The following is a 26,195-nucleotide window of genomic DNA, read 5'->3' on the forward strand; positions in this document are numbered from 1 at the left end:
ATCTTGTGTTCATGTTTGTATCCTTAGCATTTAGTGTAAATAGGAAATAAATAAGCACTTATCTATGGAATCAGTACATCCAGGACTTCTAATGCCTATTGAAAGGGTTCAGAACATGCCTCCCAAAATACACGGCTTTGAGTTGATTTGATTATTTTGAGCTGAAGGTGCTTGAGAAATAGCATATGCAGGGCAGGCTCTCTGACCTCCCCCTTTCTACCTAAAAGCAGGTCATAACATGACCTATGAAAAAGGTGCCCTCCCTGTACTTAGAGAAGAACATTCTTATCACCAGAGACTGGGAGTCAACACTGAAATGGATCTGTACAAACCAACCTACTAAAATAACCCTTATCTCCCATTAGTTTCCCCATATATTTCCTAGTCAGTGTTCCATAATTTACTATCTGTGGCCTAAGACCCTTTGTCTTGTCACATCCCCATAGTTTATTATTCTTTGTTTAAAAAGATACACAAGCTTTCAGACTTACGGCTCTTTGAGTCTTTATTTTCCTTTTGATGACTCTCGTGTACACATAAAAATATTAAATTAAATTTACATGTTTTTCTCTAGTTAGTCTATCTTATGTCAGTTTAATTCTTAGGCCAGCCACAGAACCTCGGAGGGTAGAGGGAACTTTTTCCTCCTCTGTACTAGTCAGGTCCCTTTTCCACTATACACCAACTTACCCCCATGCAGGGTGTCTGATTTCTGACCTCCATGTCAACACAACCCCTGAGATCCCATAACAATCCAGAACTATTTCAATTTAAGGCCAACCCAGGATCCAAAGATTTGGATTTGAGTAAACTAAAGATGTTCAAAGCTCTTTGAGGTTTAGTCTGGTCCATTTTACACTTAGCTTCTAACAATCAACACTTACATGTTGCCTTTTACTTACAGTGCCTTTAATGTGACAGGCACCGTGTGGACTATGAGAAAGCCAGATATAAATAAGGCAAGGTTCTATGTCTTGCAGCCCACCCTGGAGCAGACTGGACACTCAGGAAAGCTCTGGAACTTCTGAAACCTTTTGTAAATGCATGAACTTCCGGGCAGTTTTGTCTGGAGCTCTTAGGAGAGGTGTTCATCCCCGAGTGGTAAACTCCCATGCTTTTAGGGTCAGGTAGGCAACACACATAACTAAAGTGGATCAGGGAGAGGTGAGGGTTGTGGTAAACCAGAGGACACCTGCCCTATCTAAAGGAAGCAAGAACTACTCAGCTCTTGTTGAGGTGAACATAGCAACTCAGAGATTCTGGATCTTCGAATTTTTCCCAACATGCTAGAAATCTGGATTTATTTTAAAAGTAAGTTTTTCTCCATTTGAAAACACAGTGCTGGCCAGACAACATATCTCTGGGTTGCCGGGACCAACCTTGGGACGTGGCTGGGGACTGAAATGGACTCTAGAGGTTGGAAGCTGAGGTAAGTGCTGCTGGTTTTGTTCCCTCCCACAAGTCTTTATCAAGAGGAGAGCTGTGCACAATTTCACATCCCTCAGAGAACGGGAGAAGTTGTGTTTAGAACTTCATTCAACTTTCATTGAATTCAAGGATGAAATCCTTCCTTTAAGTGTGACTGCAATGGTCTTCCCACTATGGTCTTACATTTATGGCACATACATATCTGTACGTTATTACTGTTCACGCAGATCTGAAAGGTACTCAGGTTCTGAGCGAGTAATTGCTAGCTGGTTGTCATGTTAATAGGCACCAAATGATGGCTTGTTACAAACCATGATGATAAGCAGTTCCCAGCACAGATATTTCTTTAAGAGTCTTTCTCCCTCTGCTTTAGATTCTTATTTCTACACTGATCTTGTGGATGTCAGGGCCTCTGGACATGTATTTATCTGCTGCAGATTGTGTGATTCTCCCACTCACCCAATTGCTTGTTTTAGAGCTACCTTGGGTCTGAATGCAAATATTCAGTACCTTTAAGTATAATAACCTGTGTTTAATCTTTTAGCCTGCTTTGTGGAGGAGTAGATTTTCAGAAGCACTGAGCAATAGTTGTTTGTTTTTTAATTATCTAGGTTACAGCTTTGAGACTCCAAGAACTTTTGATGTCAGATATTAACAATAAGCAAATTGCAAGCTGGGCTTTTTTGTGGCATTGTGGTTATTACATGCTTAAATTAATTTGGTAAATATATCAGTGTACACCACTTATGTGGCATGAATACACACATGCACATACATATCTTTTTATTGTAAATAAAAGGCATGGCTCTTTAGAAGATCAACATTAACTAGCTAATGTATTCTATAGATTGTAAAGAAATGAAGCTTTCATTAACTGCTTGCATTTACGATTCAGTTGGTGCGGAGAGGTTTTCATTTCTGACCTAGATACTTCAAGTGGCTTGCTTCTGGGAAAAATAATAGGTAGTTAGACAACAACAAACACCCATGTCCTAATTAGAATCCCTAAAATGTTTCATTTTCAGATCCATTGTCTTGAAATTGTATCACTAGGTTAAGAAAATAGTTTTCTGGGTTAAATCAGAACTTAACTGCTGCTTCGGCAATGTCTAGTACACATGTGTTGCAGTTCACCTTGATCAAAATATTTTAAGTTCTATTGCAATCCTAATAAATTGGGAACCCCAAGGTTTCAGTCTCTGAAGAGTGTGGAATTTCAGAAACACTGTTCAATAGGCTATCTTGCCTCTTCCCCCAAATTAAAAAGGAAATCTGTTCTTTACTTATATCTCTCAAAGCACATTATGGGGATCCAAATTAGAACCATCATGTCCTTTTCCTCTACTTTTTTTCCCCCCTCCCAATTCTTTTACATTTTCTTATTCACAACTAGCTGCCCCGTCCCCATTTCTATCCACCTTCCCCATCCAAGCTTTCCCTCTCCCCAGTCCATCTGGCTTTTGCTATCTTCCCTGCCCCCTCTCTTACAACTCTTTATTTGTGAGTTGCTTTCACCCCTGTCTGATTTGTCCCCTCCTCCTCTCACATCAGTCTGAGAGGTAGAGGGGAATGGGGAGGACTGAAGCGGTCTTATAGTGACCAAATGGTGGCCTCGGGGGAATTGTGTAAATATTCTCCCTTTAACAATTTTTATTTTATTACAAATGGCTTTAAAGAGTTTTATATCTGGCTTGCTTCTATAATGTCAATTAAAATATGAAGAAATTAGTATATTTGGTTCATGACTGACTATTTGGGAGAGAATGAGATTGGGATCTTTATCAAAAATGGCATTATTCTCTGAAGTGGTGTCAGTACTATCAAACTGCTCCATTCTGTGCCTATTAGGGTAATAAGGCTCTCTAGGCTTTGTGTTTCCATACTTTTTCAGGCTTTAACAATGGCAACAGAAGAATTTATCAGTGGTGATTAGAGTAGTGCTCAGCCTTCAAACTGCTCTATAATCTGGCACTGGTTTCGGTTTCTTGCCTTGTCCTAACCATATTTCTCATGCCAAGTACATTATTTGTATCTCTATTAATAGAGCAAATTGCCTTGAATTATGGATATTCATGTCCACATGGCCTGCCTTAATGGATGATAAGCTCTGCAGCGTCTTTCACATGACACAGGCCGAATACATAGCTGTTAGGCTGATTTGAACTATTCACTCTGTTATAGACTCTCAACTTCAGGGTAAGTCCGCGATGTGACCTTGTTTGATGACTAGCAGGGTAGCTGCACGTGGCACGTATTTTTGAATGAAAGAGAGAGCAGAGTAGAGCCAGCATCTTCAGAATTTGGAGAGTCTTCTCTCTACTAAACTCAACAAATATTTCCTGAACAGAGATGATATAAAAGACACTGAATGAGGTACCATGGAGGACCTGAATTTAAAAATGGCTCAGTGTTCATCTTTGGGAATCTTACTGTTTTTGTGTGTACAATTGAATTTACGTGGAATATAAGATGAAGCAGAGAAAACCCCTTATCTCTTGGCCTGATAAAAGATCTGGGGGTATGAGCGCATATGTGTATTTGGAGTACTTTGTACTTGGATTCACTACTTAGTCCTTCATTGGCAATATTCCTCAATGATATTCTAAGGATTACCATAAAACTGGTAAACACAATTATGTAATTAATGCTTGAAAAAGGAGTGAAGGGTAGACATTTCTTAGGCTCTTACTGTTGAGGAAACCAGACCAGCCATTCAAGTGAGGAACCCTGTGACATCTAACAACTGCTGGTGAGTCTTTAGCCCTTGCTGGTGAGTCAATGTTTGGGCTCTCTGAGCTGAGTAACTCTCCTGTTGGTAACCACTAATAGATTCAGACTCCCCCCTGAGGGTGGAGTCTGGAGGGTGGTCTTGGTTTTTCCAATCTTCCTGGCCTAACTTTATAGTATAGCATTTCCTCCTTTACTAAAATTCCTGTATCTTGAAATATTCTTTATGAGCTATCTAAACTGTGTTCTGTGAACTCTGGCTGAACTTGTATGCAGTCTCAGTGGAAACCCTGAGCTTCCTAGTGCCTTCTGTATGCAATCTATTTCATAGAAACACAGAAAATTGAAATGAAGAGACTTTCTGGAAGTGTCAATAGTAGGAAGAGGACAAGGAGGAGGAGTACAGCAGTAGTAGTAGTGGGATGGTAGTGCTAGTAAAGTTTAGCAGTAATCATAGTGTTGTGGGTTGAATGGTGTCTCCCTACCCCTTGAAATCACATGTTGAATCCCTAAGCCCTAGTACCTCAGAATGTGACTGTATTTGAAGAGACCTTTAAAGAAGTGATTAAGTTAAAATGACGCTGGTGGAATGAGTCCTAATCCAATCTGACTGGTCTGATAAAAAGAAGAAATTTGGACACAGAGAGGTACTGAGATGTACACACAGAGGAAAGGCCATGTCTGATGGTTAATTTTATGTGTTGACCTGGCTAGACCACAGGGTGCCCAGATATTTGGTTAAAATTATTTGGGGGTGGGGATATAGCTCAAATTGTTGAGCATATGCTTAGCATGCAGGAGGTCCTGGGTTCAAGCTCCAGTTTCCCCTCTAAAAATAAATAAATAAATCTAATTTACTCCCCCCCCAAAAAAAAACCTAAAAAAAATTATTCTGGATCTCTCTTTGAGAGTGTTTTTGGTTGAGATTTACACTTAAGTATTTGAGTAAGGTATATTGTGGATGGGCCTCATCCAATCAGTTGAAGGCCTGAGTAGAATCAAAGGCTGATGTCCCCCAAGCTAGAGAGCCTTCTGGCAGCAGATTGCCTTCAGATTTTATCTGCAATATCAGCTCTTCCTAATTTGTCAGCAGACTGCCTTTGAACTCAAATGGTAACTGTCTTCCTGAGTCTTCAGGCTTCAGGCCTTCTCCATCAGATTTTAAACTTGCCAAGCCTCCCTAATCTCATGAGCCAATTCCTTAAAATAAATTTGGATTCCTTGTCTCTGAGTCCAAATTTCCACTTTTTATAAGGACCTAAGTCTTATTGAATTAGCTCCCTGCCCACCACTATTGACTTTGTTTTAATTTGATTACCTCTATAAAGACCTTGTTTTTCAAATAAGACCACATTCTGAAACTGGGGGTGAGGACTTCTACATGTAAATTTTGGGAAGACATAATTAAATGCATAACAGGTGGTGATTAAATATACTTGCTTAATCCACAACTTACTGCACATCGAAATAGAATCTTGTTGAAACTAGAGGAGAAATGGATGCCTTACAAGAGATCCTAGACTTGGAAACAAGTGCAGGAGGTAATGAGAATTTAAATTATCTGCATTGGAGAAGTGGTGAGTATGTAGGTAGCAAAGGAGTTACATTATGTTATTTTGGGGCATTTTAGAAGTAGACCCATGCATGGAAAGAATAGTGTAGGGGCAGCAAAAGGAGAGGGGCCATAAAAGTTACATGAGGTGGCTGTGGTCACTCAGGAGTGTTCAACCCAGTTCCAGGAGTAGTCCTCACTTTCATTCGGGACTCCACCTCAGGTTGTGTGGTTGATGCTGTGTAATTTCCCTAATCCTAAACTAAATCTGAGCATATGGCTAAAGCTAAGCCAAGTGAGTTCTCTTTCCTAGGGCTCTGAACACTGAATGAAGAGACTTGAGTACAAAATAGCAGTGATTGGCATTGCATTTATTAATTTCAGCAGCAGCAGCAGCAGCAGCCGCCTTAAAAGAAGGTCGAGCAATTTCAGTGGTCTTAGTTCCTACCCTGTCCTGGCTCTGAGTTTGATTCTCCAGCCTTCCTGTAGATTTTTTGTTCTATCTCGACATAACAGTCTCCTTTTGCTGAGCCTGGGTTGAATTCTGATGCTTTTCGTTTTTGATTGAAAAATTCTATTTTTTAAATTTAAGTATAACTAACATAAAACATTACATTAGTTTCAGGTGTACAACATAATGATTCAATATTTGTATACCTTGTGAAATTATTACCACAATAAGTCTAGTTAACATCTGTCACCATACATTGAAATATCCTAATTGATAAAATGTTTTCTGAAGGATAATACTTGATCCTTCAGGATTTATATAAATTATACTAATGTCTGTACATGTTTATTGATCTTAAGATATCATAAAATAAAAGGAAGCAATAATGAGTAGATTCACTAAATAAGCCTTTTTTAATATTTCTTTTGGGAAACAGAAAAAAATACACACACAAATATGTAAGAATATATGCATGTATTTATCTATAATTATAAAATGTAACATATAAATGAGTATTAAGTCTACCTTTTTATATATATGCTTATATAACATAAATGTATATTAAAGTATATAACATGTATTTTTTAAATTTTTTTAATCATTATTATTTTATTTTTTAATTTTTATTTTTTTTTAGTATTTTTAAAATTTTAAATGAAAACAAACATTATTTGGCTGAGAAGTGCTATTTTATAGTGAGAGAAGGAATAGGAAGCCATGCTAGGGAGTAATGCAGAAAGGCCCACATGCTTGTAAAATCCAAGCCTGTTGTTAGTCTTTTTTACCCCTTCACACCACACACACACACACACACACACACACACACAGGCACACACACACATACACACAGACCTTTATTACCAAGTTATAATGGTTGATCAGTTAAAGACTCAGTTTAATCATCAAGGGCTGTGGTTGGAAATAGAACTGCAAACATAACTTTTATTAGTGAATCTATTACAGAACAAACCGTGTCTCTGTGTGTGTCAAGAACAATGAAGTGTTCTTTAGAATTCTGTTGAGAGATATAATAACTAAATCAGAACCTCTGGTGGCTTAAAGGTATCTGTCAAATGCTTAACAACAAAACCAAATATTTACTGAGTGCTTATTACGCTCAAGGCACTGTGCTTATCAGCAATAATATAAAGGCAAGTAAGACCTGGCTTAGGCTTTAAGGGAGCTCATGAAATGCAAAAATGTGATATCTAATCATATCTGTAGGATTACAAGCCTATTTTCAAGTACTCTTGGGCACTAATAACATCAATAAAGGTGAGAGTTTTTGAAAATAGACGGACCTTCACCGCAGAATTTATGAAAAATTTCTTGGGCTACTAATTTTTCCTGTTCTGAACATTAATTGTTACTTGAATTTGGGCTGCAAAATATATATGGTATTTCCTGTAAAGGCTATGTGCACTCTTCATAGAGATTTAAATGAGTACTTATATCCCGAGCAACCTACCCAGAGAATCCTCTAAATTCCCTCCTCTGTTTTGCTTCTTGCTCTCTGATTTACCTTCCATGAGAAAAATATAAATGCTGACTATGCTGCAAGCATGGGTAGGTGGGAAGTCACATAAGAGCTGGAAAGAGACAAAATAGTGTATTAAAACAACACAGGCCTGGGAATCAGACAAGCCAGGTTCCCCTTACTAGCTATCTAGTTTTAGTCATCATTTGGCCTCTAAAGAGGCTTGATTTTCTCCATTGTGTAACAGGAATAGTAACAATTCCTCTTCTCTCTATCTCCCTGGGTTGTGTAAGGCTCAAATGCAAAAATATTGTTAAGTCCTGAAGTCCTACGCAAATGTGAGTCACTACATTTAAATGATGTCACAGGTTAGATGAACTGCACTGAAAGACTTTCAAAGCTGTTGCTATTACTCTAAAAGTCTGAGTAGACAAAGATAGCATTCATATATTTTTATCTTTCAGATGGGTGTGGGAGTGAGGTGGGATGCAGAAGCTAGAGGAGAGAGTCCAAGTGGAATATGTAAAATGTATAACACACAATAAAATGCACTAAACTGAAGGACTTTGAAGGTATTGACTACATTTTTTTATCCTGTACTTCATGACATGTTTGCAACAGATTTCCTCAAATCATCCCGAAGGCAAGAGAAGACACTGAGTGATCCGGGTGTTACCTCTGAAAAAAATTTTAAAATGCGTTAATGGCTGGTCCTGGAAGGAAAGTATAAAACAATCACAGTATATCTTCCACTGCTTAAAATAGAGAGAATTCAACTATCCCATGGTTTCAACCTTCATAGTAACTGTAGCTGATAAGCAGGTTTGGAGAAAAACTAAATAAACGAAGATGTACTGCTCTCCTGTCTCCTAACAAGAACAGAAAGTCTGAGTCATAAAATAGAGGTCCTAGGCACTAGTTAGAATCTAAGACTTGTCATTTTCTCTGGAGTCAGTTCTTAAACATGATGTATAAAAAAACCTCTGTGCTTTAATAACTGATGTTTTTTAGGAGTGTGTGTGTGTGTGTGTGTGTGTGTGTGTGTGTGTGTATTCTTACATGGACTGACTGTGTTTTTGGTGGTTCCCACCCTTAAAACATTTCAGCCTTAACCAACATCATCCACTCTATTATTTTCTGGCCTTAAGAGAGGTAAATCTAAAAACAAGTTATTTGGGTTTTTTTTTGTCCTGTCCCAGCGCATGAGTTTTCTGTTTGATTGGTTGGTGACTGGATTTTATTTACATGGCAAGGAAGAGTCAAATATTACAAAATTTTAATTAAAAGCTATTAGAGCAGATATTTATATTTATATTCAGAATTATAATGTAAATGTGGCTCTTTTACTAACCACAGTCATCTGGAGTTCTTGACCTTATGTGTGAAACACTTAAGCTTTCCTATGTATAACTCCCATAAGACATACTAGTAAAAATTCTAATATTTCTTCTTGTGATTCCTTTCCCCCAAATAGTCTAAGAACCCTAGTTCAAAGATAGCGATAGTGATGGCTATGGTGGTGTGAATTCTGACCCTCCTGCTGTTGCTTCTTGCCGCAACTTAATATCAAGGATGAAGATTGGTCCTGCACAGTCTGATGGATGCTATACTGCTGCTGGGATGGTCTAGTGAATCTGGGTGTTTGACTAGGCCTAATACTGGGTCCCAAGTGAATAGCATGTTTTAGTTCACACTTTAATGCTCAGCGCTCCAAAGTGAACTTTATAGAGAATGCTCTGTTCTCCAAAGTACAACTGCTGTGCTCAGGTGCCTAGGTTGGAGGAACTTCTGGCATTTATCATACTGCTCAAACCAGTCCTCTGTCATAAATATTTAGGCACTAGTATTGGCTCTGCATCACCAGTCCCCACAGACACCTCTGATTTTTTTTACTTTATTTTCCTTGACTAGAAGTTTTCACTTTATATGTTGGCTAGGGTTCAGGGACTGGGATCCTTTTGCAAATTGGGCCACCTTCATCCTGAGGAAAACTTCTGCTTATCAGGACATGGGCAGATTTACTCAGCTACTGAAACAAAACCAAAGACTTTATATTCTTCTCCCAGGACAATGGGTGGATACTTGCTCCATATTGTTTTTTACCCGGGAGGGTCACTTAAGTGACTCCTTGCAGGTCAAAGAAGATCAAACAAAAAACTTCAACCAGCTCTACCCCACACAACTATAATATCTGGAAGCATTTAGAGTAGAAATACAAATACATAGGCACTTAGGGCAACTGGCCTTCTACTGTTCTTGTGTGTCATTTTGATCCAACCTATTATGTCAAAGTGTAACATACAGAATAAATTCTTTAGTAAGTTCAATCACAGTTGATACCCAAACTGTATAATGAGTAATATTTTAGATACATTCACTAGGAAATTGCTTTAGTGCTTTTTCCACAGTCAGTCATCTGAAATATCTGAACTTTGTCCTATCCTTTTTCAAAGAGGAGCCTCTGTTACATTGCAAGGCCAGAGAATTAGAAGCAGAATGGTACATAACCTCTCCCTAGGTTGGGAATTGCACATACTTTACTATTTCTGAACTATTTAGTTACAAAAATTCAGCAAACCATTTTTATCTTTAATGAAACCTCATTGATGTAACCAACAATGAATTAGCTCTTGAATTTAAAACCTTAATTTATGGAGTATGTTGCATCACAGTCAATATTTATATGTGGTACAGTTGCAGAAGGAAATTGCTCAAACCAAAGCCATCCATCAGGAAAAGGGAGGTTCTTATAATAAGTATATTACGTTAATAAGATTTACCAAGGAGAAGAAGAGAATTATGTTTCACTAGACAGGGAAAAACAAATGCATTTGGTTTCATGACTTCTCTATCATTTAATTTTTCAAAGAATGTCTAATTCAAATTCTAGTCATATTTATGGACAATATTTTTAGCAATACTCACTCTAGCAGTTTGAAATGAGTGATCCTGGATTTCCCCCAAAGCTGTAAATGCCAATAATTAAAATATTTCTTATAATGACAGTTGCTGTCATGGAGGGAGTCATTCCCGATTCAAGGCTGATTTTTGAATATTTTGGTGACATAGAGTTGGATGACATGCCTCTCCCCTAGGAGTATATCTTTGTAATTACTGTTTCCAAAAGGGTGTTGAGAAACTTTCTGAAAGAAAAAAACAAACAACTTAAATGTAGTTCACAATTGGGGGTCAGATGTTTACAGGCATGTCTGATGGATTTGAGGTTGGAGTGTGCATGTGTTGGAGGTAGGGGCACAAGTTGACAAATTTTATGAAGCCAGCTGGAGTCCTGGTACAAAATTCACCATAAAGAAAACATTTAGCTGAACAAGTCAGATTCAAGGGTAGGACAAAGTACAGAGAGTCCATGAGAGTAAAAGAGGTATTAAAGTGTGGCAACTGATACTAGAAATCAGTCCTAATAAAACCACCTTGTGTATTAGTCCAAGGAGAAAGGAAGGAAAAAAGCTGTCTCACTATCTTTGCAACCCTGAACCCCAGGACCCTGCTGCTTTTCACCTCTGCCTACTGCTTTCTACCTCTGCCTACTGCTTTCTCTGAGAGTCTCCAAGAAGGGCATCGTAAAAAGAGTGTATTTTTCCACCTACCACTCTCTGTGAGCATTACTGGCTGGGAACAATGTTGGGGCGACAAAAAACAGTGGTAGGAGCATGGTCTGCCGAGTTTTGGCATGGCCAGCAGTACCACCAAGGTCAGAATCTTACATGCGAAGCCCAGGAATGATTTCTAAGACCTTCCTGAATGATTCAGACATATTGAGCAATGTCGGGAGGGAGGAACACTCTGAAAGGGTCTGGAATTCTTTCAAGAGCATGTCTGAGTGTAACTGACAATTATTTGTACCCACAAACTAAACAAATCAGAAGACATCTGAGTGAATATTATTTATTATTATTTTATTAGTAGTTTTATGATAATCTTTGTAGGACAGGTCTTGATAACCAAGACATGACTCAAATACGACTTCAGCTCATGCTTCCATTCCATATTACGTAATAGGAGTTGTGTTCATGCACTCACACACACAAATTTTCTGATTCTGTAACTTTTGGAAAGCTTTCTTCTTAAAGAAGAGAGATGAACTATCTTTATGGATTGTGTTCTTTTGCTAGCCATCACAGAGCTGTACAACAATGACAATTGAATATTTATAAGAGATAGACTATACCCAGTAGAGAAGCAAAGGGTTTGATGTAAAACAAGGTACAATGGGGGGAAAATATACATAGATGTTGTAAGAAGATCATTTAAAATAAAAACTGTAGGTATTAAAGTGTAGGGATAATTTTTCAAATACATGTCATATGTCTATTTAGGATTCATAACATTAATACAACACTTAACGTTTATCAGTCATCTACTATATGACTGAAACTGTCCTAGGGCCTGAGATACATAAAGATAATTAAGACACAGACTCTGCCATGAAGGAGTTCCCAACATAAAAGGGAAAAATAACTGGAATAAATAATATAATAGCAATACTATGTAACATGTAACATAGAAGAATAAGTTGAGTAACTTCTTTTGACTAAGTGATTTGAGACAGCTTCTCATAGAAAAACTCTCTTAATCTGGTTTTGAAAGGTGGGTCAAATAAGGAAGGGGAAGGCCATTTCAGTTAGAGGAAACTGTATAAAACAGGGATGCACACAACAGATTTTTAGTCATTGGATGGAAGTCTTACAGTTTTTCCCATGGGCTATTTCAGAGAGCCATAAGAAAGCTAGAATGAAAAGACTTTAGGGAGCATTTTGGTGAGTGGGATAAAGATAGAGGAGTGAGTTTTGAGAGCTGTGTTAAAATATGGCATTGGATTTTATATTGTAAGCAATGGAAAACCATTGAGGTATTTAAATAAAGAGTGATATATTCAGGTTCATGAATTAAAAAGTAAAAAAAAAAAAAATAGCACTACCAGGCACCCTTGTAAATGACTCCTCTTTCCCACTTGGATGCCACTTCTTTGTGGAACCATTTCTCATATGCTCATTTGCATGGTGCATGGTCATCTTTTCGAAAATTTGTGATCCTACTAGCCCTTTGATATTTTAGATGTTTAATTGCTGAAAAGTAGATTCTAGTTCATGAGTCCATTCTTTTCTTATATTGTTAAAATGATTTTTGCCAAGGTAAAGATGTTTTGAGGTTGAGATTTTACATAGATTCTCATTTCTAAAATTGTTTCTGAAACAGTGGAAATGTGACTTGCTGGTCGAATCAAGTGTTTCAATATTTGTGGCAATAAATGTAGTTTCTTGGTTTTTCAAATACAGTGAGGACTACTTGAAAGGAGAAGGGTTTTAGAGCTTTCTATTATGGGGGAAGATTCTAGATTTGGGTGAGTTTTCTGTGACATGTGGGAATCCATAGCCCATTTTAGTTTCAGTGTATTTTTAAACATGCTAAATTCAGGGAACAATGTTAAAGACTATGTTTTTGAAGATGACATAGCTTGCTTTATATTTAAAACACTATACAGTAGAATAAATGGGTACTTAAAGTCAATTAGCCTAGAATCAAGTTCCTATCTTAATTCAGAATGTTTCTGATTTAGAGAGAGGTAAGCTTATAAAATATGGCTACATTGATTACCATTTTTGTACTGACCACAATTTGAATAGTTATGTGGCAGTTTATGCCAGTATTGTGAACAAATTAAGGCTTCAGAATATATGTTGTGCAGTACCTGCATTTAGTGGGCATTCAGTAAACATTCAGTTGAATCATAGCAGTTCTCACTGTAATAAATTGCTTTCTTAAGCTAGATACTTTTATTTAATATTCACAATGTTTACAAGACCTTTGGAACTTTGTGATGATGAGGAAGTGGTATGGGCAGTTACTCTTCACTGTTGTAAAGAAGGTACCCATATTTTCTTAAGAGTCTTTTCTCATCTAATCCTGTTCATGTCTATAATCACATCCCTTTAATGCTTCTAGAACTCATTTGGTTCCACGTTTAATTCAATAAACATTTATCTAGCACCTGTATCATGCAAGGCACTGAGACATATGCAAAGAACACATTAGCCAGCACTGGTTTTATTGTTCTGTACATATAGGTTTAAGTTGCTTAATATATGAGTCCAGAGTTTCCCATTATCTGAGATCAGAGTTCATTTTTTTCTTATCTTCCTCCTTCTGTTTCTTCCCCTTGCACTATCTTTCAACAAATTCTAGTATACTGAATTCTCATTCCATATCAGCCAATTGCAAATCACTTTTACTGAGAATACTTAGAAACCAGACGTAACTGAGGGTTAGGAAAAGGCATATGATAAAAGTTGAATGGTGGTTCAGCTTAGTGGCTAAGAGCTCTGGCTCTGGTGTCAGACTGGGGTTCTAAACCTCTAGGAACCTTTATTTCCTTATCCACAAAATGAGGATAATACTAATACCTATCTCATAAGATGGTTTTAAATGTTAAATGAAATAATGCATACAAAACTTAGCACATTGTTATTACTCAATAGACGTTAGGCATTTCTATGTAGATATGAATATAGGAGGAGGTTTTTCCAGCAAAACTTGGCAAGAGGTAAAGAAAGCTGAGGAAGCAACCTCTGCTTTCATACCACATTCTTTTCCTTATTAACATAGTGAGAACTCAGGTATGTTTCAGAGGGTTCTTTTGTCAGAATAACTTTTGGAAAGAGGCCATAATATATTAACATGCATATTAGACAAAAGGTTTGGAAAAACTGCTCCCCAGTTGTGCAACATAGGTTGGCATATGGAGAGCCTTTGAGCATCCACTTTTAAATCTCCGTGTCCCTCAAATCATAGTGTAAACTGAGATGATAGGAATTAGAACTCTAAATTGTAAAAGTCAGAAAGGACCAGACGTATTTAAACACTTATCAGCATGCCACTTAACAGCATGCAAGCTCTTTGCAATGAAGCTAATAATTTACAGTTTATAAATTACAAATTTAAAATGATAGTTTATAATTTTCATATTGAAACTTAGAGAAATTGGTCTTCTGAAAAGTTTTTAGTGAGTGAGGGATGAAAAAATGAAATTAATTATATAGTTTTCAGTCTCATTAATTTAAGATGCCAAATGGCATCAACGATTTCTTTATTTCATGTGCTGTCTTTATTTTAGTAATGGTTAAAAAAATGTCTGTAAGAGCTTTCTTAGCATTACCCATTAGCTCATGTTCCCAGCAGATATATTTCTTCAATAAGGTCTCAGTTTCCTCCTGTTTTACTGCATTCTTTTGTGAAGGAAGCTTAAAGAAATTAATTCTTGTCCTTGGCTGTGGAAAAGGACACTGCTATGCTTTTTGTAATAGGTACTATTATTTGTATTTGAGTACATTTCCCAAATATTCAGTAGGTATGAGTGACCCCCCCCCGTGTAATGAACATATATGTATGTCCAGGGATCACTTAAAAACCACACCTGTAAGCTTCTAATGTCTGATATTTACAAACAGCTGGTAGAAAGAGGCTGTGTACAAAAAATCCACATACTTCAATGTCTATGTAATCTGCTTGAGATTAAGTTTACCATATCTATAACATACAGCATGACATATGTCAATTACTTTGAACTTAATATTGTGAATATAATATATTCATAAGCATTATAATATTTTAGCATTTATTTTTAGATCAGAGGTTAAAAGTTTTAAGATTCACAAAAATGGTCAACCTTCTGTAACAACTCTGAGAAAAGATTGAAGACATACCAATGAGAATGGAGGAGAGAGCACATAGCCTTGGATACAAAACCAGAATTGCAAGGTGACATGGACAAAGAACATAGGAATGAGAGAAAACTGAAAGTAGGGGGAGAAAACAATACAGGAATTATTAAACTGAAGCATCCAGTAACCAAAAGCTATAATTAAAGTAGAAGTTTGCATTTCAAATATGTATTATGCCTATGAGAAGTGTAATTCTAGACATTAGGGACCTAAGTATAATGCGTCAACCAAATAAAATATTTCTAATTATAAAAATCTTCAAAAATGTTACATAATTCATGATATGTTTCTAATAAATAATCATGTTCTCCAAGGGCACACGGTATAATGGAAGTGGGTATGACAATTAATTTACTTTTGAAAACTGAGCCCTTCCTTACTTATAGGAATACATTGGAATGTTTCTCCTTTCCTGCTTGTGGAAGCCCACAGGTTGTTTTCTTATGTCCATTTTCAGGCAAGGAGTTACCTGGCTGATTATCTTGAGGTAGGAGTTCTCAAAATATGATCAGAAGACCAGTGGAAGTATCATCATCACCTGAGAACTAGGCAGAAATGCAAATCTTAAGAATCAACATCCTAAGGGCCACACTTACTGGTCAGATGTTAGATTAGGAAAGACAACATGATAATATATGTGTAGTGCATTTAAAATACTTTATGAAACATCTGTGGAAACCTAAATCAAAGGCTTTCTCCTCTATGAAACATTCCCTGATCACATTAATGAAAATGAAACTGTATTTCCTTTATTCTACCACTACAGAAATCTCCCCAGTGAGGATAGCCCCAGTTTCTTATTCATCTTTGTTTTTCTTCCAATGCCCAGCATGTCACCCTGTAATTTATATGTTTAAAAATTAAAATTAAATGGAATGAATGACTAAGATAATCAAATGTGGGGCAATTTATTTCACTGTGTTCCAGTTCCTATTTTGAAGTAGGATTCAAATATGCTAGTAAGTTGGGGGGAAGTGTCCATCCAAAGAAGGTAAAAAGGTGAAAAGTGAAGAGGTGTGGAGAGAGCTGGGTAGGAGGAAGTGTCAGGGAAAGACTGAAGGCTGTTCCCTACCTTTACCTCTGAGTACTGATTTTCCTTCGACTCTCGGTACACGCTCAAATTAGTTATTAGCTATTTCAGAAAGCTATAGTAAGGTTTTTTTCAACTAAAATTTCAAGTTTAACTTAATTTTTAAATTGTTTGGATTCCTGCTGGGCACTGAGCTTGCAGCTGGTGGAACAGGAAAGGAACTCAGTCTAATTGAGGTTCTCAATCTTAGCACTACTGGCATTTGCGGCCAAATAAATCCTTTGTTGTGGGTGCTGTCCTGTGCACTGTAGGATGTTTAGCAGCATCCCTGGGCTTTCTCTACTCAATGCCAGTAGCAACTCCTCCCAATCTTGACAATCAAAAATGTCTCAAAAATTCCCAGATGCCCCCTGAGGGACAAGATCTTCTCCACTTGAGAACCACTGGTCTAATGGAAGAAATAGATAAAATATGGTGTTTCTCACACCTTGTGAAAAGTGCCATGATGCTATAGGGCTGATAGGAGTGCAGTGAAGGGATGCCTCACAAAGACTGCAGGTGTGGAGAGAAATTAGGACAGACTTTGGGCAGGAAATGAAGTGGAGTAGAATCTTGAATACTGAGCAGCATCTGGTGGGAGACATAAAGGAGAAGTGAGGAGGAAGAAAGAAGAGTGAGGGGTGTTGGAGAATCACTTGGTCCAGGCTGAGGGCAAGGAATGAGAAAATGGACAGAGGCCTGAACGAGCATGTTATATTAAAGGACCTAGAAGCCAGTAAGTGCAGTTCTACCGAAGCATAAAGTGCGAAATGAGGATAGTGGGCTTTGCAGCCATAAGGCTACAGAACACATTTTTCATAGCCCAAGGTCACTCTTCTGTTACCCTTTACAGTGAGGTTATTATCGTCCATTTTTCTCTCATCACTGCTGGGGAGCCCATTAAAACTTGCCCTATACTTGGTCCCAACAGTTAATAGACTGTAGCATCTTTTATTTCTTCACCCAGCACTGAAATCAGTTGAGCTTTTGCAGAATCTCGTCTGCTTTTCTTTAAGTTTGAGACAGGAGCATTTAAAAAGATGCACAATACTTGAAAGTAGAGAAGAAAATAATAGCTTTAGCAATTTGTTCCTTTATTCAGCCTGAAATATTTCATAAAGATAAAAAACAATTTTAAGGATAAATATCATCATCATTTTATTTGGGCTCTTTTGACTATCTGTGAGTTGTGGGAAAACAGAATGTGTTTTTTTAATGTTTATCACAATACCTGATGTACAGAAGGTGCTCAATGAATGTTAATTGAATAAATACATTTCTATTTATTTTTAATAATAGTAACAACATTTTGTTTTAGTCTATTCAGGCTATGGATACTATATACTGTAATAAAATACCATAGACTAGGTGGCTTACAAGCAACAGAAACATATTTTTCATAGTTCTGGAGACTGGGGAGTCCAAGATCAAGGTGCAGGCAGATTGGGCGTCTGGTGATATCGTGGTGATTTCTGGTTCATAGATGTTCATTTTTTCACTGTAACTTCGTATGGCAAAAGGGGCATAAGGGGTGAGGGGGTCTCAGGGGTCACTTTTATAAAGCACTACTCCCCAATGACCAGTACATATATGTAAACTAAAAAAAGTGCAGTATACTGTATGTGTGTATTTACATGCAATATAATGTGCATGTGCAGTTGAACTGTGATAATTTTACATAACAAAACTGAAAAAGGAAAAAAAAATAAGGCACCAATCCCATTCATGAGGGTTCTGCTCTCATGACCTAAGCAACTCTCAAAAGTCCCATATCTTAATATCATCACATTGGGGATTAGGTTTCAATGTGTGAATTTTGAGGGGACACAAACATTCAGTCTATAGCACATTTCTATGGAGCATAATGCCTGATAAACTTCCCAAGGATGTAATCTCACTTGATGACTACAACAACCCAATAAGGTAAATCAGAACTTGTTTTTAACTCCATTGTAAGTTGTGTCTTATCCTTGACTCAATATCATCTGAGTCATACTTTCCAACTCTACACTGAAAGAAAACTGTTAACAGAAACACTTTCTGTATCATATAAGTGCTTGTTCTTATGGTAGATGAATGATGGAGAGGAAAGGCATTATAGGTACATATTTTCAACTTTTCTAAAGTCCTTAAAGTATAAAACAATAAAGGAGGGAGGAGCCTTAAGAGTTGAAACTTTTGATTTCATAGGTGGGGAAACTGTGGACACATAGCTACTTAGTGTAGAGCCAGGATTATAACCTGGGTTATAGCCTATGTTTGAGTGGCCACACAGGAACTTACTAATAGGTGTGTGCTTGCCTGAAAATTTCAAACGTCTCTAAGTAGCAGATCACCAAATCACCACACATTTGCACAGCTGAAGCCTGGAGGTTTCTCTTGTACAGCTTGTCTTCTATGGAAAGATATGTTCCAGAGGAAGGTTGGCTTCAAGGACATGCAAAACAGCACATTAAAAAAAAAACACATGTATGCCTGTTCTTTTGTACCAGTATTACACAATGCTATCCAGGTGTCCAGATACAATAACCTGTCTCTTTTATTTTTCCCAGAAGAGGATGCAAGGGAAAGCGTAAATTTTGCATAGGGTTCTGTTAGCCAAATCAACATTTGTTTGCTTCTTAACAATGAGTCATCTCCATTCCTTATAAGTAGGGCAAGAGGGCAGCTGGAATTCCCCAGCTGACTCCTTGGTCACTGCTTCCTGTCTCTGCTGCTCTTTATCCTGCACGGCACAACTTCATTGGCAAAAAAGTGAAACAGACACTGCCCAGGGTAGTTGCCTCTGCTGACTCAGATGCCTTGGGCTTATGTTATGGTAAAATGAACATCTGACTTTAACAACAGTGTGAATAATTGAATCTCTTCCCAAGTTTTGTTGCTCATTACTCTACACAGAAAGAAATCCCCACCACACTCAGCCTATCAAAGGCCATCTGTGATTGACAAATGCAGAGCTTGTCATAGGTGATGAGGCTCAGTGGATGGATCATCACTGCAAGAGAGAAAAACACTTTGAGCTGTTGTGGCTATGTTCCCTCTGTCTGTCTGTCTGTCTCTCTCTCTCTCTCTTTCACACACACACGCACCCACATACACAATAAAAATAAATAAATGTTGGTGCAGCAAAAATCCTTCATTAGTCTTGCTTATTCCTAAAACTTGAAGCAGTAGGCCCTTGTTTAGGTGGGTGTGTGTCCTCCTCTAGAAGGTGGCAACCCTGAGAATAGAAGGGAAGGATCTTGTTGAAGATACATTAAATTCCTATTGCAGTTAGCATATTTGGGGCACTCACTTTAGAGCTTAAAATAACACACTCCCTTGAACAGCTGTTATTTTTGCATTCCTTGTGTAGAGCTTGAATTGTCCAATGGCGTTTCTTTGAGGATGTTCATCATATTTTATTGGTCCTCTCACTGTCTAGGATGATGCGGAGCACAGAATAAATGCTCAGCAGATAATACTTAAACTAAATTAACTCTATGAATTCAAGGTTTTAGGATGCCACTAAATTATGCAAGACTTATTCTTCAAGACTTCACCTGTCAAGGGAAAAATCAAGAGCTGTAAAGTCACAGCAGGATTAAATTCTAGCATCCATTCATTTTGTAATTGGCATTTTGACCCTAAGAGCTTTCTTTTCCTTTCTGTTTCTTAAAAACACAATAAAACAAAACAAAACAAAACAAAACAAAAACAAAACTAAGTTACACTAAACAAACCCCTTGTGACTTTAAAAAAAGCCAAAAATAATGAGAAAGTCTCTAGAGCAGTAGCTGTCCCTAACGTCTGCGGGCCCAGGGCAAAAGTGCAGATGGAGGCAGAGAAGGGGAGTCTCCTTCTCTCCCACCTCTTGCTCTTGCCCTTGCCCTTGTGTGAGAGGCTTGGAGAGCACCGGTGATCAGCACACAAGTACAAGCTCCAGGCCTGTCAAGCAACTGCCCTTTGGTAAATAGTTGGTTCTAGAGTTATGCATACCATGCAGTGTGGTCCACCCATGGGAGAACATATGGGGAGAAGAGGTCCATTCAGACCCTTGAATTGTTCTCAGTGTCATTTGGACAGAGAATCCAGGGTCTTGGGAGCAAGGAACATGACCTGGATGGAGGGTACTTGTGTGCTAGGTGAGCATGGGGTGCTTTTGGACATGTTACCTTGGCCCCTAGGACATTCTTGTTCTGTGAGGAGAATGGCTGGCAGAAAGTTCTCTAAAAGGTAGGCTCCAGGGCAAGACTCCCAGTTGCTCAGACCTATGGGAAGTACTGCTTAAAAATCACACTAAAAACTTGTTTAAAATTCAAATTCTTAGGTTCTACGCCAAGATATTTTGATCTAGCAACCCTGTGGTATGGCCCAGTAATCAGCCTGTGCAACCAGAGGTGGATATTCTGGTGTTTCCTGGTTTGGCTCTGCTCACCTGGAGGATGTTTACCATTGGGCAAGAGGCTTGTTTCCCCTGCCCTTCTCCTCACGCTGCCCTCCCCCAGGCCCTGAGTGACTCACACTCCTCCTGCTGCCAGCCTTTCTTTGTTGTGGTTGCCAGCACCACTGCTGTGCCTTTTGCAGACATAGCCTGACCCCTGTATGTTAGCACAGGTCTCTTTTCCTGCTGCCACCATGGCTGTTGTTTGTTCTGTCCCTTGATTGTTTTAGGAGAATTCGTTATTATTTCTGTTGCCATTGCTATTAGGCTGCAATCACTAGGCTGTGTCTGTTTCACAAAGAAGGGGCTTCTCTGCTGTGTGCTCTTTCTCTATCAGCTAGTCTTAGAAGCTCTGTCACTAAGTGACAATTGCACCTTGGCATTTCCAAATATGACCTCATGGTTTCCACTCCTCCATATAGTTCTTGTACTGTTCCCTGAGACTTGAGGAGGGACCCATGTCCTTCAACATTTCTATTTGCTTGGAGTACTTCTCCAGAACTTAGTTAGGGAAGTCCCTCTATCCTCCCAAAGGTTCTGAATCTGAGTACCCAAGACTTGACTCTCAGTTTTAATATCCCTCTCCTCTCTTCTTTCAGGGAGTCCCTGTTACTTCCTAAATTTCCCAGACTCCTTAGGGCGGTAGGCTTACAAACTGAGCTTCACTGTGATCTTTGCCATGTTTACATGATAGACTTCTTACAGGATTAGATAAATAATTGCAAAATCACTCCCTATTATTTTTGTGAACTTGTAAAAGACTGGTAAAAACATGAAGACTGGACAAGGCCACAAATTATTAGTCATATATCTGTTTAAAAATATATTAAAATTTGGGCCCAGAACATCAAAAGTTAATTAGAAGATATTTAGGTATTAAACAAAAATTCATATGACTTTCTGAATAATAAATTCTGCTGTGGTAAACCTGTACACATAAAATAATGTCTGTGTATTGTGTATATATATTATTGTAATATAATATAAATGCATTTGTCACAACTTCTGACTTCATGTGTTTATAAAATAGTATTTTGAGATATTCATTTAAATTTGTCCCCAGGTTGATTTTCTTTTTTCTTTGTCTTTACTCTGCTTTATTCGATGGCATTTATTTCTTCTGGGAAGAAGTGACCCAGCAGAACATGTAACAGAATCAAGGGTTAGCCTTTTGAGTAACAGCCTTATGAATAACTGGTCTAGGCATAAGAGAGAAGGCTTCAAATAAAACCATCAGATTGAGTCAGTTTTGCCCACCTGCAACTAGGTAAAAATTTCCAGAAGAAAGAAGAGAATCAAGAAAGAGTGAAAACTTGGATCTCTGATAAAGGCTCTGCCCAAGTTCTGAAGGCAGAGGATAAGAGACATTCTCCCACCCCTCTCCACCATAGGTTGTGGGAGTGAAGTTTAGAGAGGCCCACAGTATAGGATCTGGGGAGCAGGGCAGTGCTCAGATTTTCTACATGAATTGGGAAGAAAGAAAATATCACTGAGGTGTATTTGGACTGGTGGGTTTGAGACAGCCTCACAGAGTTTCTTCGAAGTCCAGGCAGTAGGAGAGCAGTAGAATATTTTATGAGCTGCATAGTCATGGAAGAGAGCTAAATGATCCTGTGGTAGAAAATAAAGAATACAGTAGGGCAATTGATCCTGTGTGGAGAACAACTAAAGATCAGATGGGAATGAGAATGTATAAGTGGGTGCAGCCAGCATATATGATTGCCTACATCTAATGTTCCTTGATTTTAAAAAATCATCTGGCAGTATGTGTTTCTGCAGCACAGTCTGAGTAAATGCTGTATTTCATCCGTTCCAGAATAATTTCAGCTATTGTCTTTTCAAATCATGCCTCTCTGTCCCATTGTCTATCTCTGAGATTCCAATGAAATATATGTAAGATCTTCTTAATGTGTTTTCTATGCCTTTTACTTCCTTTCTTATAGTTCTCATTTTTATGTATTTGTGTTTCATTCTGGATAATTTCTTGTGACCTGACTTCCATTTCACCAATTATTTTTTCAGCTGTGTCTAGTATACTGTTAAATCTGTTTAATGAATTCTTGACTTCAATTATCAAAATTTTCAGTTCTGGGATATCTAATTTGCCACTTGTTTCCTGTTTTCTGCCAGAATTTTTAAACTTGACTTTTATTTTCTTAAACATAGCAAACATAATTGTTTATATCTTTGTTTAAAAATTACAATATCTGGAGCCTCTGGAGTCCATTTTTGTTGCCTGTGGTTTACATTCATATGTCTAGTCTCCATATATGCCTGGATACTTTGATTGTATGCCAGACTTTTTTTTTTTTTTCTTGGCAAAAAAATTTCCAAACAGAAAGTGCAAAAATAGTTTGAAGTCTAGAATTATGTTTTGTTCACCAAAGAAGACATTTAATTACTCTCACCAATTGCCTGGGGACACTAATAACTCAGAGTACACTTATTTCTTCTGGTATGGAATCCAAATTCCATATTTGATATTTTCCAGGCCACCCAGCATAGCTTTAATTTATAAAAGGAATAGTTTACTTCTGGCTTACTTTTATTTCCAGGGTGCAGCTCTGTGGCTATCAGTCTAAAGTGAGGGGTGGTTTATGGAATTCCTACTTTCCCTATCTCTAGACACTGACTTTTATCTTCCCAACTCTGTGAAGATACCAAAAGTACAGCCTCTTGGCCATCTCCCTCAAACTGGCAAATACTTCCAGTTCAAAAGTGGCCATAGTGCCAAGCATACCAATCTGAATTCCTATCCCTCTATATCTGGGATTGGTCATTCTTCAGTATGCTGTTAGCCCTTTCATGCTTCCAAGATTTGTATCTCTTATAATTTCATGCAGCTTTCTTAGTCATCTTTTGTGAGAGGATTGGCTTATATACCTAGTCTTCTAACAGAAGCAGAGATTTTCTTCTGCTTTACCCGAGTTAAAGCCACATCATATTGAGGCGACTGTGAAAAAATTTGGGGACGTGGGATGAGGCCGACTCTCAAGCACCTTATTGATTTTGGAACGACTATGATGAGACTTTTAAAAGAGTACTCTAGTGTTTTTTAATTTCCTTGGACAGATTCAAATTAACCTTCAGAAAAAGTGCAAATGTAGTTTTGTTAGCGCTTGCTGATGAGACTAAATTTTCTGAGTGAGGAATACCTAAGAAGGAAAAGGTAAAGAAAGCTATTTTTTAATGACCTTATGGCTCTGAATTCCTAAATGGGAGTCAGTCTACCAGCCTAGGCTTGGGCTACTTGGCATAGAGGATCCTGTTATTATGACAAACTGGCTTATCCTTTAATCTGTGTATATGCTGTGTACAAGGGGGTATTGTGTTTTGTAGGGGGAAGCTGTATTCTAGTGTAAGGACTGATTCTTCCCTGCCTTGGAGGGGAGATGCTTATGAGATATAGTTGCTAAGACCAGATCAAGTGCCCCTTCTCTTGCTTTGCCTGTCTGAAGTTGAGTATTTTGTTGTGCAGTGTACTCATGAAGAGAACTCAAACAACTCACAGTAGATAGCTTGAGACAGGCTGAAAAGTTCTTGAGAAACCCAAGAGAGATCCCTGGCTTTAGCTGGACCTTTGGGCAGCCAGAATGATTTACTTTTCCACAGAGAGAACCTTGCTCCAGAGACTGAGGGATAAACTGAAGGAGGAAGAGGACATGTCCTGGTAATCCACTGGTGTGAGCTGCTGCTTTAAGCAAAAACTGCTGCTTCCCTTCCTTATTTTCTCCTGAATATACTCTACCAGCGGTGTCTCCCAGGGACCACCAGAGCTGTGGCTGAGTACAGGTAGGCAATCGGATGAATTTGAGGAGATACCAACCACACAGCCTTGCACTGCTTGTCACGTGAGAGTTCGTGTTCTGGGGATACAGTCTCAGAGCAGAGACCCAGAGGTAGATTATGCAAATGATAATTTATGATAAGAATACAGAACACTCACAAAATCTAAAAGAAACATCTCAGCCTCAGAAAGAAATCAGACCAGAGACTTGGATACTTCTGCCCTCCTATGTATCTGATTTCAGTTTTTTTTTTTTTCCTCTTTCTGTGGACTAGTTTTATCTACTTTTCCATGCACAAATGGAAAAATAAAATTGCTGAATGTTCCTAACATTTTATGTTCCACCTTCAGCTACCTGGAGAGAGATAGCTGTTTCTCTTTCATTCTCTTTTCCAATTCCAAATCCCAAAGTCAGATGCCTTTTCTGGCCCAATCAACTATAGTCACGGGATAGGGCCGTGAAACAAAAATACAGTATTAGAATCCATCCCTTTGATCATACAGACTAACAGCAGTTCACAGGAAGGTGGTATGAATGTGGAGCGAGGTGCTGAGCAGACCTTATAAAAGGGCTCTACCAAAGGAAGCTCTTTGATATAATTCAATTTGTTATATTTATGAACATTCTGGAAAAATTATTCACTCATACAACCAAGAATTGGTAAACAATTAATTTAAAAGATTGCATTCATTATGAAATTGTGTTCAATTTGTAAATAGCTAATATAGATGTGGATTATATAATTTCTTAAATTTATGTTTAATATTTAAGTCTATGTACTATTTTGGTATATATAGAAAAAAATTCCAAATATTTTGAAGACCATCATCAGAAAAATATTTATAAAAACACTGATAGAATCATACAGATTCAGTTCTTGTGAGAATGTATAGTTCAGCTTCCTTACTTTACTGTTAAAGAAACTGACAACTTGAGTCATAAGATTATAATGACTTTTTTTAAGGTACTTTCAGGTTTTCATTCTAAATGCTTTAAAAAGTCCCTGAAAATAGTGGTTAAGAAATAAAGAAGACCAAAGACCAGTAATGTAGCTGACAGCATGTTATAGAGGTTTGGAGTATTCTAAGATATGGTGAAAGAAAAAGACTATTATTAATTTTTTTTTATACCAGAGCAGAAATGGTTTATTTTCAGTATCACTATTCTTGCTTCAGGTGTATATCTCTTATCTGTGAAGCTGATCCTTGCAAATTGCCCTAATTCTTAGACAAAGACAGTTGATTCATGGGTCTTTTAGAAAGAAAAACTAGTTGGGTGTATTACAGCCACATGAATCATGTGGGATACTGCTTAAAACTGTATTTACCATGGGTGAAAGAATGTTTTCAAGGGAAACTATGAGTCTACCTTAAATTACACTGTTCACCTCTGTTAAAGGAGCTTACTGATGTACTACAAAAATACCCTTCTAAACTGTTAGCATTGCAGGAAGACGCTCTCCAAGAGTTGCAAGTCATCTCTGAAAGTTTGGCTTTCTCCTGGAAGCTTATATTTCCATCATTGTTTTAACTGCCTTTTTG

At 37.8% G+C, this 26,195-nt stretch overlaps 1 protein-coding gene across 19 annotated transcripts in view; it reads left to right on the forward strand.

Moving 5' to 3' along the window:
* TMC1 (transmembrane channel like 1) overlaps positions 1-26,195 on the forward strand; it is a 310,690-nt gene that overhangs the window by 80,696 nt on the left and 203,799 nt on the right. For 5 of the 19 annotated variants that reach the window (XM_032477833.1, XM_032477844.1, XM_032477845.1 and 2 more), the window contains exon 3: positions 1,340-1,429. The exons of the other annotated variants lie outside the window; for them this stretch is intronic. The gene's annotated coding sequence lies outside the window, so the exon portion shown is untranslated. The remainder of the gene's footprint in view (positions 1-1,339; positions 1,430-26,195) is intronic. 19 annotated transcript variants of the gene reach the window in all.

The sequence above is a fragment of the Camelus ferus genome, chromosome 4, assembly GCF_009834535.1.
Source record: "Camelus ferus isolate YT-003-E chromosome 4, BCGSAC_Cfer_1.0, whole genome shotgun sequence".
NCBI lineage: Eukaryota > Metazoa > Chordata > Mammalia > Artiodactyla > Camelidae > Camelus > Camelus ferus.